General features: G+C 33.7%; 1 protein-coding gene across 1 annotated transcript in view; it reads right to left on the bottom strand.

The window, feature by feature from the left end:
- rnf123 (ring finger protein 123) overlaps window positions 1-14,126 on the bottom strand; it is a 156,912-nt gene that overhangs the window by 22,214 nt on the left and 120,572 nt on the right. The window lies entirely within an intron of this gene.

Raw genomic sequence — 14,126 nt, 5'->3', positions numbered from 1 at the left:
GGCTGGTTTGCATGCTTCAGTTAACAACTGCTGACAGATGTCACACTTACATGCTTTCTAGCTCTTTCTCTACTGACAGACATTCAAATGAAGCTGTATATTCTGAATATTTTATTATATTATGTTTTACAGTGATTTTTATAGTTTTTTAATGGTTATAATTTAACAAAAATATTTATATATAATACAATGTCATGTATATATATATATATATATATTGCTAGGCAATTCAGTCAAAAGTACAAAGGCAGCGCTATATACAGCATTGAAGTTACATAAAATAATGTGCTGAGATTTTGCCCTCAGCAAAATCTATTTGCTCTGGAACAAATAATAGATTAATGAGACCAAAGACTGCCCGTTAGATTTACCCAAAACAAAATATATCTCATGTTTAACCACTTATAGAGACACCAGAGCCAGCGGTAAATTCCAGAAGATCTGGCCGAGGTAAGGCTTCTCTCGGCGGGTTCATGAGCGCTGAACGGCCGCTGACGTCCTGGAAAATAGACTTTATCTTTATTAAAGGGTTAGTTCACCCAAAAATGAAAATTAGTTTTACTCACCCTCGAGGCATCCTAGGTGTATATGACTTTCTTCTTTCAGACGAATCCAGTCGGAGTTATATTAAAAATTGTCCTGGCTATTCTAAGTTCTATCATTGCAGTCAGCGGGTGTTGCAGTTGAACAGTTTTTAAGTCGTCAAATAAAGCTTGCACATCCATAATAAATTGTGCCACACACGGCTCCAGGGGTGAATAAAGGCATCCTGTAGTGAATGCATGCGTTTTTGTAAGAAAAATATCCATATTTCAAATGTAATAAACACTTTTCTCTCACTTCCGGTATTTGTCACACGCGGAAGCCGTTCTGGCGGATGACACAGCACGTATGCGCAGTGTGCACGCCTCTGAGATATGCTAGTCTCGCGAGTTTGTTTATAGGAGCAAAGGAAGCAAAATGTTTCCTTACTTTAGCAAAGGAAAACCAGTGTCCTCTTGGTTTATATCGAAATCCTCTGACATTTTTCTCTTTGCAAATCTTCGGTTTGTACTTCTAATTCATGACTGGTGTTTTGTTTTGTTCTCTCTTCGCATTCATCACCATTCACGCAACGCCAACGTCTTACGTCATCCGCCGGAATGGCTTTCACGTATGACAGATACCAGAAGTGAGAGAAAAGTGTTTATTACATTTGAAATATGGATATTTTTCTTACAAAAACACATGGATTCGCTACAGGAGGTCTTTATTCATCCCCCGGAGCCGTGTCAGGCACATTTTATTATGGATGTGCGCGCTTTATTTGACGACTTGTGAACTGTTCAACTGCAACACCCGCTGACTGCAATGATAGAACTTAGAATAGCCAGGACAATTTTTAATATAACTCCGACTGGATTCGTCTCAAAGAAGAAAGTCATATACACCTATGATGCCTCGAGGGTGAGTAAAACACAAGCTAATTTTTATTTTTGGGTGAACTAACCCTTTAACAAACCGCATATTTAAAGTCCAAACAAGTACATTCTCGCCTAACATGCTCGTAAGACTACATTCCGTGACACAAAACAGTATTATTTTTCAATTATAGTGGATTTGGGCATCCGCCATGACACTCATGTGAGAAATACAACAACTTTGGCAAGCGGAGTGATACAAAAGGTGAAACGGCTGTTGGAGTTCTGTTGAACTCTAATATCAACAATCTTATCAGCCAATCAAATTCGAGGACCAGAAAGAACAGTGGTGTGTATATATACAGTTCACGCTAATTTAAAAAGGTATCAGCTTTTAACAGCTTTTGTCGTTGTTGTGAAAACCTCAAATAATAATACAAACAGAACACTATTATAATACAATATTATGAATATTATGCTTTAGCTATTCATTATTCATGTTTTCATACAGTAACATGATTACTAACATGTAAATTGCAAGTTGTCAGGTTGCTAGCAAAGCGCTTGAGTTTAGCGGCATTCATTCACTGTTCAGCTTCATCTCACGTCGCTCAAGCAGAACAAGAGAGTCTGATTTTTCTTAATTGGCGAGATTCGAGTACTATGTGTTTGATGACGTCTAAAGCATGCGCTCAATTCACGGCACCCATCCAGAAGCTCTGGCAGATTGTTCTGATGACGGCCATCAAGTCTAGCACGTTTCCTTGGGTTAGTGAGTGTCTGGAAAGCCTCGCAATCAGCATCTGCTGCAGAGCCCACGTTACACCTGTATATTATGAACGCTGCACTGATATTTACATTGAATATTTATGAGCCGTGTTAATAAAACTTTTGGCCTTTATCACTGGGAAACCCTTCCAGGTTTGAAAGCACATCATTAACACAGATCAAAACGCATCAATCAACTGGCGAATCTCACACAAACTCAGCCTGCAGAACTTCAATTAATTGTTCATCCAAATATGAACATTCTGACATTATTTGCTCGCCCACATAGTGCCCCAAGCCTACTCTTTAGAAATAAAAAGAAATAAAAAGTGAAGTGAAGTGACATGTGGCCAAGTATGGTGACCCATACTCGGAATGAGTGCTCTGCATTTATCCCATCCAAAGAGCACACACACAGCATTGAACACACACAAACCGTGAACACACACCCGGAGCTATAAAATAAATGGACAATGAGGCTATCAAATCCCAAAAAAGAATTAAAAAAGGGCTACTACAGATTTGTTTAGATTCAGTTTGATTCTTTTTTAAACTGGTTTTAAATTAAATAACACATAAAAAAATATTTTTAAGAAAATGAAGAAAAAGAAGTTCAGTGTTCAAGTTTAATTTAAATTCAAGTTAAATTAAATGTGATTCAATTCAGATTCACTATGTGCTTTTATAAAATAAATTCCAATAAAATTTAATTATACATGATTAGTGAATTCATCTTATATAATTTATTTCTTTAGGTATTAAAATGTTTATTTAAAATATATATTTTTTATTTGATTCAAATTGATTTATGTTCATTGGCTTTCAATTCAATTCCATTTATTTCAGATTCACCAGGTGCATTTCTAATGCCCATTGTGCTTATATAACATTATATAACTGACATTCATTAAATCATTATCACAAATAAATCATATATTATATTAGATTTTATTATATGGATTTAAATACAATTAAATGTGTTTTATTCATTTTTAATATTTAAATATTATTTATAAATTATTATAATTGATCTATTTTTAGTATTTATTAAAATTCATTTTAGATGTAATTTATGTATATTAAAAACATTAATAATTTATTATTATATAATTCCATTTTTTAAATACATTTTATTATTTTTATTATATTTTTAAATGATTATTTCATGTTAATTTAAACCGGTATTAGCTTTTAACAAAAACAAAACTGTCCTGGTTGTGAAAACCTAAAATTATATTATAATCAATTAAAATTAAAACCAGTTAAAATATTTAATTAAAACGGGAGTTATAGATATAATATACATAAAGAGAATGTTCTAAAAACAAAATTAATGTTAACTGGGGACCTACAAAAACTAAGTGGGATTAAAAATAAAATAAAAGGTGTGGTACTGATTCGTTATGAATCAGTTTGGTTCATATTCACAAGCTTTCGATTATTCAGTTCGATCAGATTTACTGGGAGCATTTATAATGTCCCTTATTTTGCTTACAAATAAAATTTTGCTTACAAATAAAATAAATTGTAATACAATTTAACTATACACAATTATATAAAATATTATTTTCATATATAACATTATTTTAATAAATAATACAATATTGATTTTAATATTTTGATAGTTTTTAAAAACATAAAGGAGTCATTCTAACTTGGTACACTGCAAAATACAGTATTTTACAATTTTCAAATATGTCACATAATATTGGACACGTCACATTTTGATGCGCTTTATTTTAATTAAATGGCATGCCACATTGTATTGTAGCTAACAAAACATACTAACAAATATTGTTTTTCTCATAGTATTCTATTGTAAGGCTCCAGCAGACTTGGAATATAGTGCATAAGTGTTATGGATAAGTTTAGTGGTTTATAATTCCCATTATAAAAAGAAGCGCCAAACTTCTCCAATTTATCTTCTTTTTTTCTCACAATAGATATAAGGCCAATGGGTTTGGGACACAATGCAGGGGAGTAAATAATGACAGAATTTGGGCTAAAACAACTCTAAACTGTTTTAATAATGGCTTGGACCACACAAGTAACTCTCCACGAGCCTCCCACACACAGCGCAGTCCTTCAGAGGAGCGCCATCTAGACATTAATTAGTCCTTCGACTCGCCCTGGAGGATCCATGTCAAAAGCCACGCAGCCGGATCAATGCCGCATCCCATCCAAACCGGCGGCTTTGTGATAGGAACACGGCTGATTGTCATTATGGCCATTAGCATCCCTGTGGAAGCTCCGTCAGAGGCGCTGGGATAATGAGATGGGACGGTCATGCTGCACAGGTTTGAGAAGGCTGTGGTATTTTGACCTGTCATTAGATCCTGCACAGGTCGGCTCGAGTGCTTGACGATGGATATACCCTTTGAAGTGCTAATGTGGACCACCTACGGCCCGGCTTTCCTCATTACTCTCTCTGTTCCTCTGATTTCTTTGTTATAAATGTCTTCCTGTATGCCGGCACAATGAATCTGCGCTGCCTTCAGCACTCATTCATTATACAGTTTTTGGCTGCTGTAGCTGTGTGCACATGGAAGTTCTTCGGCCCTCCAGGCGATCTGAGCATGGACTGAGCTTTCTTTTTAACATGACTTTCAGATTTAATTCTGAATTCTGCCACTGCAAAAGGAATTTAAATAATAATAATAATAATAATAATAATAATAATTTTATTATTATTATTATCCTTGTTATTGTTATTATTATTATAATTATTATTGTTATCAATGTAATATATTTTAAAATTTGTATAATATAAATTTACATATAAATGTAATTCTAAATGTATGAGTATTATACATAAATATATAAACAAACAAATATTTAAATAACTGCGAGCGTAATTAAAAAAAATATATGAATATAATACAAATAATAATTTATTAATTTATATACATTTTTTTAAATTAAAAATAAATAAAACAAAACAAAGATTTTATATATATATATATATATGAATGATTATAAGTTTTATTAAATAACTTTAAGTATATATGAAACTTTATATGCAAAGTTTTTATATATAACATTATTAATCTGAATGAATAGATACAAAACTGAATAAGTACATGTAAATCATGAATATATGTAAAGAAGTAAACCAGAAAATATAGTTGTACGTTTGATATATTAATATAAATTATGAATAGATAAAGCTAGTAGGGATGTAACATTATGATCAATATCGTGATATCTCGATATTATCATGGTCACATGACGATATAAAACGATACGGGCAAAAAGTGTCGTTTTTAAAAATATAATATTGTAATATGTAATATTTAAAAGGTCTTTAAAGTTGTGTTTTGGGCCGTTATGCTTTGGCACAGTTTCTGTAAAACAAACGAAATCCGAAAGCACAATATGCGTAATCCATTTATTAAGTCTGTTTTTGCTGACTTAAATTTTCTTAGTTCAAGAGCAGGTCATATGGGTTTTTGAAAAATATCTCTTTTGCAGTTTATAACGTAGCTATTCTCAAATGAAAACAATCTGCAAAGTTGTTAATCAAAAACGTGCATGATAAATAAATATATTGTCTCTCAAAAGAGAGAGTCGATTCTGAATCGCCTTAACGAGTCGTCATATTTTCGAATCTTCTGCCTGTTACCGGTATACATCACTGGGCAACACATTTACATAATCCCCGCCTGCCCGCGAAATACGAACAGAGTCTGACCTGCCCACAAACACTTCCGCTAGTTAGTGTGTTTACATCATGTTGAGAAGACGCTGTGTTCAAGGATACCACAGAAATACAATTCATGTCATTTTACCAAGGACTGCTTCTCTAATCTTGGCTTTTATCTTCGTTGGCTTCTTCTATCTTCTTAATTTGGACTAACAAGCTCTCCGAACCACAACCTGTAAGTACGATTGATACGTTATGTGTACATTTTCAATTGAGTGCTCAAAATATTAAGTTTTTGTGCTGATATGTTATATACACCTAGTGCAGCTTTAGGTTTCCAGGTGAAGCACGATATTACTGTCTTACTGAAATAGTTCTGATAATTCACTGTGAACCCACTATTTCCAAAGAATGTGTCGATTCATGTAGACGGACGTTGTTCTAATTACTTCGTTTAATAATAAAGAATGTAGTGTAGCACACAGACTTTATAATCATTGTGAAATTGCTGTTTATTTTGCTGCACCGGCAGTTATAGGGTTAATGTGGGAGGTAGTTAGGCTGGTGCGCCTGTGATACAGCTGTTCTGCTTTCTGATTAAAAGTTAAGACACAGAGCGTCTTTTGTCTGTCGTTCTTCAAACATTACAGTAAACATATTTTGGTTTACAAACTGTATCGTTTCATCAGTTAGTCACGTTAGCACTCGGCTAACGTATCCACCATTATTGTTTTAAGTGTTCACAGTTTAACAGCTAAACTTCAGCTGTGGGCACGATTCACTTGCATAAGTGTTTTTTTATTTTATGTCATTATTATAAGAACAGATTGGAACACATATATTTATATACACACACACACACACACACACACACACACACACACACACACACACACACACACACTACCGGTCAGAATATATATATTTTCTGATTCACATATTCAGATTTATAACTATATATTCTGCTTTACTTCTTTATAATCTGGTTACATTTATACATTCTGATTTATAACTATATATTCTGATTTACTTCTTTATATTCTGGTTACATTTATACATTCTTATTTATAACTATATATTCTGATTTACTTCTTTATATTCAAATTTACATTTATATATTCTGATTTATAACTATATATTCGAATTTACATTTACATATTCTGATTTATAACAATACATTCTGATTTACTTTTTTATATTCAAATTGATATTTACATATTCTGATTTATAACTATATATTCTGATTTACTTCTTTATATTCAAATTTACATTTATCTATTCTGATTTATAACTATATATTCGAATTTACATTTACATATTCTGATTTATAACAATACATTCTGATTTACTTTTTTATATTCAAATTGACATTTACATATTCTGATTTATAACTATATATTCTGATTTATAACTTTATATTCTGATTTATAACTATATATTCGAATATACATTTACATATTCTGATTTATAACTATATATTCTGATTTACTTTATATTCGAATTGACATTTACATATTCTGATTTATAACTATATATTCTGATTTATAACTTTATATTCTGATTTATAACTATATATTCAAATATACATTTACATATTCTGATTTATAACTATATATTCAAATATACATTTACATATTCTGATTTATAACTATATATTCTGATTTACTTCTTTATATTCAAATTTACATTGATATATTCTGATTTATAACTATATAATTTATAACTTTATATTCTGATTTATAACTATATATTCAAATATACATTTACATATTCTGATTTATAACTATATATTCTGATTTACTTCTTTATATTCAAATTTACATTGATATATTCTGATTTATAACTATATATTCGAATTGACATTTACATATTCTGATTTATAACTATATATTCTGATTTACTTCTTTATATTCAAATTTACATATATTCACAATTTACATGATTATTTCCTGTTCAGCCCTTCATAATTATATGCTAATAATTATACACATTATCATGTAAATTATTTATTTAATTGTATTGTAACATATTTCATGATTTAATTGTATTAATTTGAAAAATATCTGAAAATACATATTTTCTATACAAAATTGCTTTCCAAGACCGGGGGAATAAACAGCACATTAACAATATCAGCAGTGGCTCAGGGAACGATGCCAGTATCAACATGCCAACTTCTCCTTCACTAATTCTTCCATTAAACTTCACACGCAATATGTTACGATATAAATAAATAACATTCTGCGCACATTCAGTTTTTTTCACATTTGAAACACCCTGCAGACTTGGACGTGCTACCGAGAGAAAGTTTGGCCAAGTGCATTAATAATGATCTATAAAATAAAGACAGTAGCACTTCTTAGCCGTGACATTGCTAGCATGAGGGAGCGTAGCAGTTTTGATTTAATAACACAACATCTGATATTGGCAGAGACGAGAAATAATGAAGCGGTGGACATATTTCCACATACTAATTAATGCTGCTCAGGCAGCACCTGCCCTTCGTTTGCAGTTTTGTAATGAGCTGAGGGAGAAAGTAGACATAAATATGAAGAAAGTTGTGAAATAATAGAAGGAGAGATTTGAGAAGACAAGTGAAACAGCATGGGAAAGTATTTTTTTTTTCCTTCAATGACTCCAGAAAGAAATACTAGGCTATTTCTTACTGCATACTTCATGTTCTGAGTACGTATAACGTTTTATGTATAATTCAGTATAAGAATGGTGTTGCATTATATATCCTCATTATAACATGTTGAATGTGTAAACCTATTGCGTTAACATATTGAATGAAATACTATTATTTTAATTGTACTATTTTTCAAAACCGCATTAGTATCAGCAGATGTTGCTATTTTTGCCATGACAAACTGACAGTATATTGAGATAATATTCCAAGTGTTTCTTCATTTGTTTCCTTTTCTTTAATTGAAAAGTTTTAAACTTTATTTTAATTGATCATCTATTTAGTTTTTTTTCTTTTTATTTATCCTGTTAGACTGTTGTAAAAAAAATTGTTTAACTCTTAAAGTAATAGTTCATCCAAAAATGAAAATACGTCAGAATGAGAGCCCAAACAGCTGATAAAACATCACAATAATCCACACGACTCCATCAGTTAACATCTTGTGAAGTGAAAAAATGTGTGTTTGTAAGAAACAAATCCATCAAGACATTTTTAACTTCAAAACATCACTTCTGGCCAAAATATGAGTCTGTAATCCATAATAACACTTCCCCCAGTGAAAAAGTCCATCTCCTGTTGTCCTCTCACATCAAAATCCACAAATATATTTGTTAAGAGCATGTTTTGAGACTATTTTGAATTGATCTGTGCACATTTCTCACCTGATTCAGACAAGATTACTTTTTCACTGGAGAAAGTGTTATTATGGACTCATATTTTAGTCAGAAGCAACAGTATGAAGTTAAAAACGTCTTGATGGATTTGTTTCTTACAAACATGCAACTTTTCGCTTCACAAGACGTTAATTGATGGACTGGAGTGGTGTGGATTGCTTGTGGATTATTGTGACGTTTTTATCAGCTGTTTGGACTCTCATTCTGACGGCACCCATTCACTGCAGGGAATCCATTAGCGAACAAGTGACGTAATGCTACATTTCTCCAAACATTATGAAGAAACAAACTCATCTACAACTCTGATGGCCTGAGGGTGAGTAATGACATTATTCACATGATTCAAATAATCTGATTACAAATTTATTCTCAACTGTATTTCCCCCAAACTTTCACAGGCGAAATCCAATGATTTCCCAAATCCATGCAATCGGGAATCGAATGATCGAAAATATTTCTCCAAGCAGATTTTGCAAGAGGTTTAAGTTAGTCATGTTGACCAACAAAAAGCAGCTTGGTATTGACCTAAAAAATACTAAATCAAATCAAAACCCAATGAATGGAATTGATTCACTGTCACTCCAAAGATTCACATTCCTCTTAGTCACTATTAGCAAAGTATTTAACAATTTCCGTTGCTTATCTGACTCTAAAACATGTCTGATTAAATTACAGAAATTGCTATTATATATATAATCAACCATTATGATATAAAAACACCAGTAATATGTTCTCCATACTTCTAAAATAGCACAAGTATCATAGTAGTAGCTATTCTGAACACTGTCTCTCTCTATTTGCCTGGAACCTTGACAAAGACACAAATGTGTAACCCAATTACATCTAATGACGTTTCCTAAAAACAAGTCCCGAGGCTCAGAGTGACCCTGTTCGCTCGAGTAAACCATGTCACGCTGCTCAACTGGGTTCAGACGTTGGTGGGCCCATAATGTGTCCCTCGAGTCTTCAAGCAACAGGCTGAAAAAGACCCAAGGACAATTCACAACCAATCTGATCTCAGGAATGGAGTCTGATAGCAATGACCCAGTTTAGTGCTGGAAAATAGAGGAGGTGGGGAGGAGCGGGGCTTCTGTGAAAGCAGGGACAGACAGGAACTGAGGCCGGACATGGTGTCCATGGCGACCCTCGGTCTCCATGACTACCAGATAGACCAGCTTCTTCCTCGCGAGCCTGGAGATTCACACCACACTGTCCAGCAGAGCTGAGCGGAATGAGCAGTGTGAGGAAAACCAGTCTGAATGAAGAGGTTGAGATGATAAACAACAACAAAGACTAAAATCAAGCTGAGTGTGGAAACTTGGAAATCTGATTTCTGCTGACCTACAATCTGTAACCTGTAGGCAACTTGCGATTCATTTGATTCAAAGAATCACGATTCGATTCCAGACTGATTCTCATTGCTTGATATGTGGGAAGTTCTCAGTAACAGCATAAATGTGTGGTCAGATTTCCTGTTACTTGGCAAATTTTCGTGAGCAAAATCCAGTAATTTAATAAGAAATTCATGCGATTGGGAATTTTGTGTGAGGGCGAAAGGTTTCGCAATAAGATCAAGTTGGTAATGCAAATTGGCTAACAGAAAGCTTCTAGGTTTGAAAGCTACATCTTTACACTATTAACAATTGTCTACAAAATGTTGCCGAAATTTTGCTGAAGTGTCCACACTTTTAAGATGCAAATCGTTGGTTACTTAAGATTATTCTTTTTTTTTTAAAGTTAAACATTGCAATGTATTACTTTGTATTGCTATCTTATTGCAAATAAATAAAATAAATTAAATATGATGTTCCCAGAGGTCCATGAACTACCAAATAAACTTGAATTTAATTTAAATTGAATAGCATCTTTTTTATGATTGAAGGCGAGTATCACTGATACCAATACTACTGATGTCTCTAAGTTACCAAACGATAAGTTAAAGCTACAAAAGTTACTCATTTCCTCTTTTTTATTTTGTTCTTTAATTAACAGACATCACAGCTGTTGGGTTATTAGGTTATTTGGTTGCTATTACCTTAAGAGCTACCGCTGCTGAACGTGATCGAGATCTGACACGCATGCTTGTAGTTTCATTTGCGCTTTAATATAAAGTGATCCAGGCTACAGTGCGCGCTGCTGTATTTGTGCGTGCAATTGAAGAGCACGCACAATGAGCACAGTACAATGGCTGACAGGACAGAAAAATAGTTTTTTACTGACATATGGCCTGAAAACATCTCATCTGACCGCAATTCACAGTTGTTCTACTGAAGCTGCCTCGTCACCTGTACCGTTTCCGTGCTTGTTTGACTAGCGCCTGTCGCTGAGGCGCAGTGGAGTGTGCATCTGAAAAGTATCCTGTTTGACGTGGCTGTAAAGACGTTCTGCATCTAAAGAAATGCTATTCTTGTCAAGAAAAACAGAAGCAGCAGCTGTGTGTGGGGTGGCCAAACCTAGCTCCTCCTCAGGCGTTAAAGGGATCATATGATGCGATTTCAATTTTTCCTTTCTCTTTGGAGTGTTACAAGCTCTTGGTGCATAAAGATCTGTAACGTTACAAAGACTAAAGTCTCAAATCCAAAGAGATATTCTTTATAAAACTTAAGAGTCAACCACGCCTACCTAAAACGGCTCGTTCTAACACGCCCCCACATATCTACATCACGATGTGGGAAGATTTGCATAACGCCTCCCAAATGTTCACGCAAAGAAAGAAGGTGTAACTTTTATTCTCGCTGTAGTATTTTTGTTGCCGCCCCCGCCATGTCGTGAAGGCGCTGTGTGTTTCGTTGTGAAAGCGAAACTACTTTGTTTGGTCTTCCAAAAGAGGACGATATCGCCTCGTCATGCCTGGAGCAGATTAATGCTGGTCGCTGAGGAAATACATCAACTTCGTGCTGTGGATCGCCGGATCGGCTTTCACCGTGGACGAAGCGGAGTCCAGCCCGGGGTCGTCACATGTGGTTGCTGCAAGCCCGTCGGACGCTCCTTCGTCGAATCCGCCGGCCACCGCTCACTCTAAGCCACCATGTGTGACGCTGTGTGTTTCGTTGTGAAAGCGAAACTACTTTGTTTGGCCTTCCAAAAGAGGACACGACTAGAAATCAGTGGATAGGTTGTATTTACAACATTGTTCCAGAACAGTTCAACCCAAATATTCAGATGTGTGCAGCATTTTATGGAGGACTGTTTCCTGATCCTGGTAGAGTAGCCTACAATTCCGGCTGTTCTGACTCACAGACTGTAAGTACGTTTTCATATTTAAAGGATTTGCCACTGACGATTCAAACGCGAGTTTTGAGCAGTGTAGAGTAGCATTTGTTGTTTGTCATTTCTTCGATCACAAATGCAGACATGGCTTTATGTTTACGCGGCGCGATGTAACGCAACGCGTAAAAAGACAGTATAAGTCATTATAATCCGTAATTATGTCCCCACTGGATGCAACAAATGCCTCGTTTGTAATGGGTTTTAATGTTTTTGTCTCGTCGCTCCGGCCGGGACACGGCATCACAGTATGGTAAGGTGCGTAACATTTCCATCACACGCTTGAGGTATTCGGCCAATCACAACGCACTGTATACTTGGCCAATCACAGCACACCTCGCTTTTCAGACCGATGAGTTTTGTAAAAATCTATGCACTTCAGAAAGGCGGGGCATAGAGGTGAAACAATAATGTACAGTATGTGGAAAATAATGTGTTTTTTTACACACAAATACACAAAATAATGTTCTTTTTAGCAACATCATATGACCCCTTTAAATATTTTTAACTTGTTAAACTGAATAAATTAATTGCATGTACTAATTTTGACAATAGATATTTAAATAGATAATTTTAGCTACCTAAAAGCCGTAATGTAGTACAATTGTTTTTCATTTAAATAACCAATTATTAATAATTTATTTAAATTATCAAACTATTATAAATTGAAAATCATTCCAGAATCATTTGAGAAAGAAATCACAATGCATCTATGAATCATTTTCCCCAGTAGTAATTCATATCCAGTGCCAAAAAAACACAAACAGCGATTACACAAGCATACACTAAGAGACTCAAAACTCTTGTAAAGTTTTTGAAGGGTGTTATGGAGTATCAGAAAGGCTCTCCTTTCAAATGCTGTAAACAAACTCTCAGTGTTGTTCTTGAATGTCTAAAGAGCTGGTTGTTATGCCTGACTCTCTCCTCAAGCAGAGCAGTTTAGAAGTGTAGGCACAGTGGAGATGGAAATGCATCTACTTAGTGTAAATAATTAATCAAGGCTTTTTACAGTAAAGCGGTGGCGGTGGATTGGGGTGGAGGGTCCGTATAGTTAGAGCAGACCTGAGCTTCAGTGCTGGACGAATCAATTCGCACTGCAGTACAGTTGGGAGAGTGTCATGGATGTCAGTGTCATGGATACTTCAATGCAGATTATTAAAAAAAAAAAAAGTTTATATCAACTAAGATAAATTAACAATATATGCACAAAAATGCTTGTAATATGTTTTTATACACTTCATTATATATAATGTAGTTTTTATGAAATTATAAAAAATACATAATTTTAATTTAAAGAATACATTATTTGAAAATTAAACAATCACACTCTTTGACCTGTTAAAAAAACAACAACAACAACAACAAAAACATGAAAACAATTGTCTTCAATTTTCTTCTTTTAGGACATTCAAATGATCTTCATTTAAGGATTTTCTCACCAAACACTGATTTGTGATTAACAGCGTCATTAATTCTCAAATTCGCAAGCCATAATTATAATTAGTGTAAATTGAGCTCTAAAATCTGACAATAAAAATTAATTAAATAAAATAATAAAACAATAACAAATTATATCAACTAAAGTAAAATAATGTGCACAAAACGCTAATATATATATATATATATATATATATATATATTTTTTTTTTTTATATATATTATGAAATAAACAGAAAATAAATAATTAA

This window comes from Sinocyclocheilus grahami, unplaced genomic scaffold, assembly GCF_001515645.1.
Source record: "Sinocyclocheilus grahami isolate Dianchi unplaced genomic scaffold, SAMN03320097.WGS_v1.1 scaffold159.1, whole genome shotgun sequence".
NCBI classification, from domain to species: Eukaryota; Metazoa; Chordata; class Actinopteri; order Cypriniformes; family Cyprinidae; genus Sinocyclocheilus; species Sinocyclocheilus grahami.
This window is presented reverse-complemented; position numbering and strand designations above follow the sequence as displayed.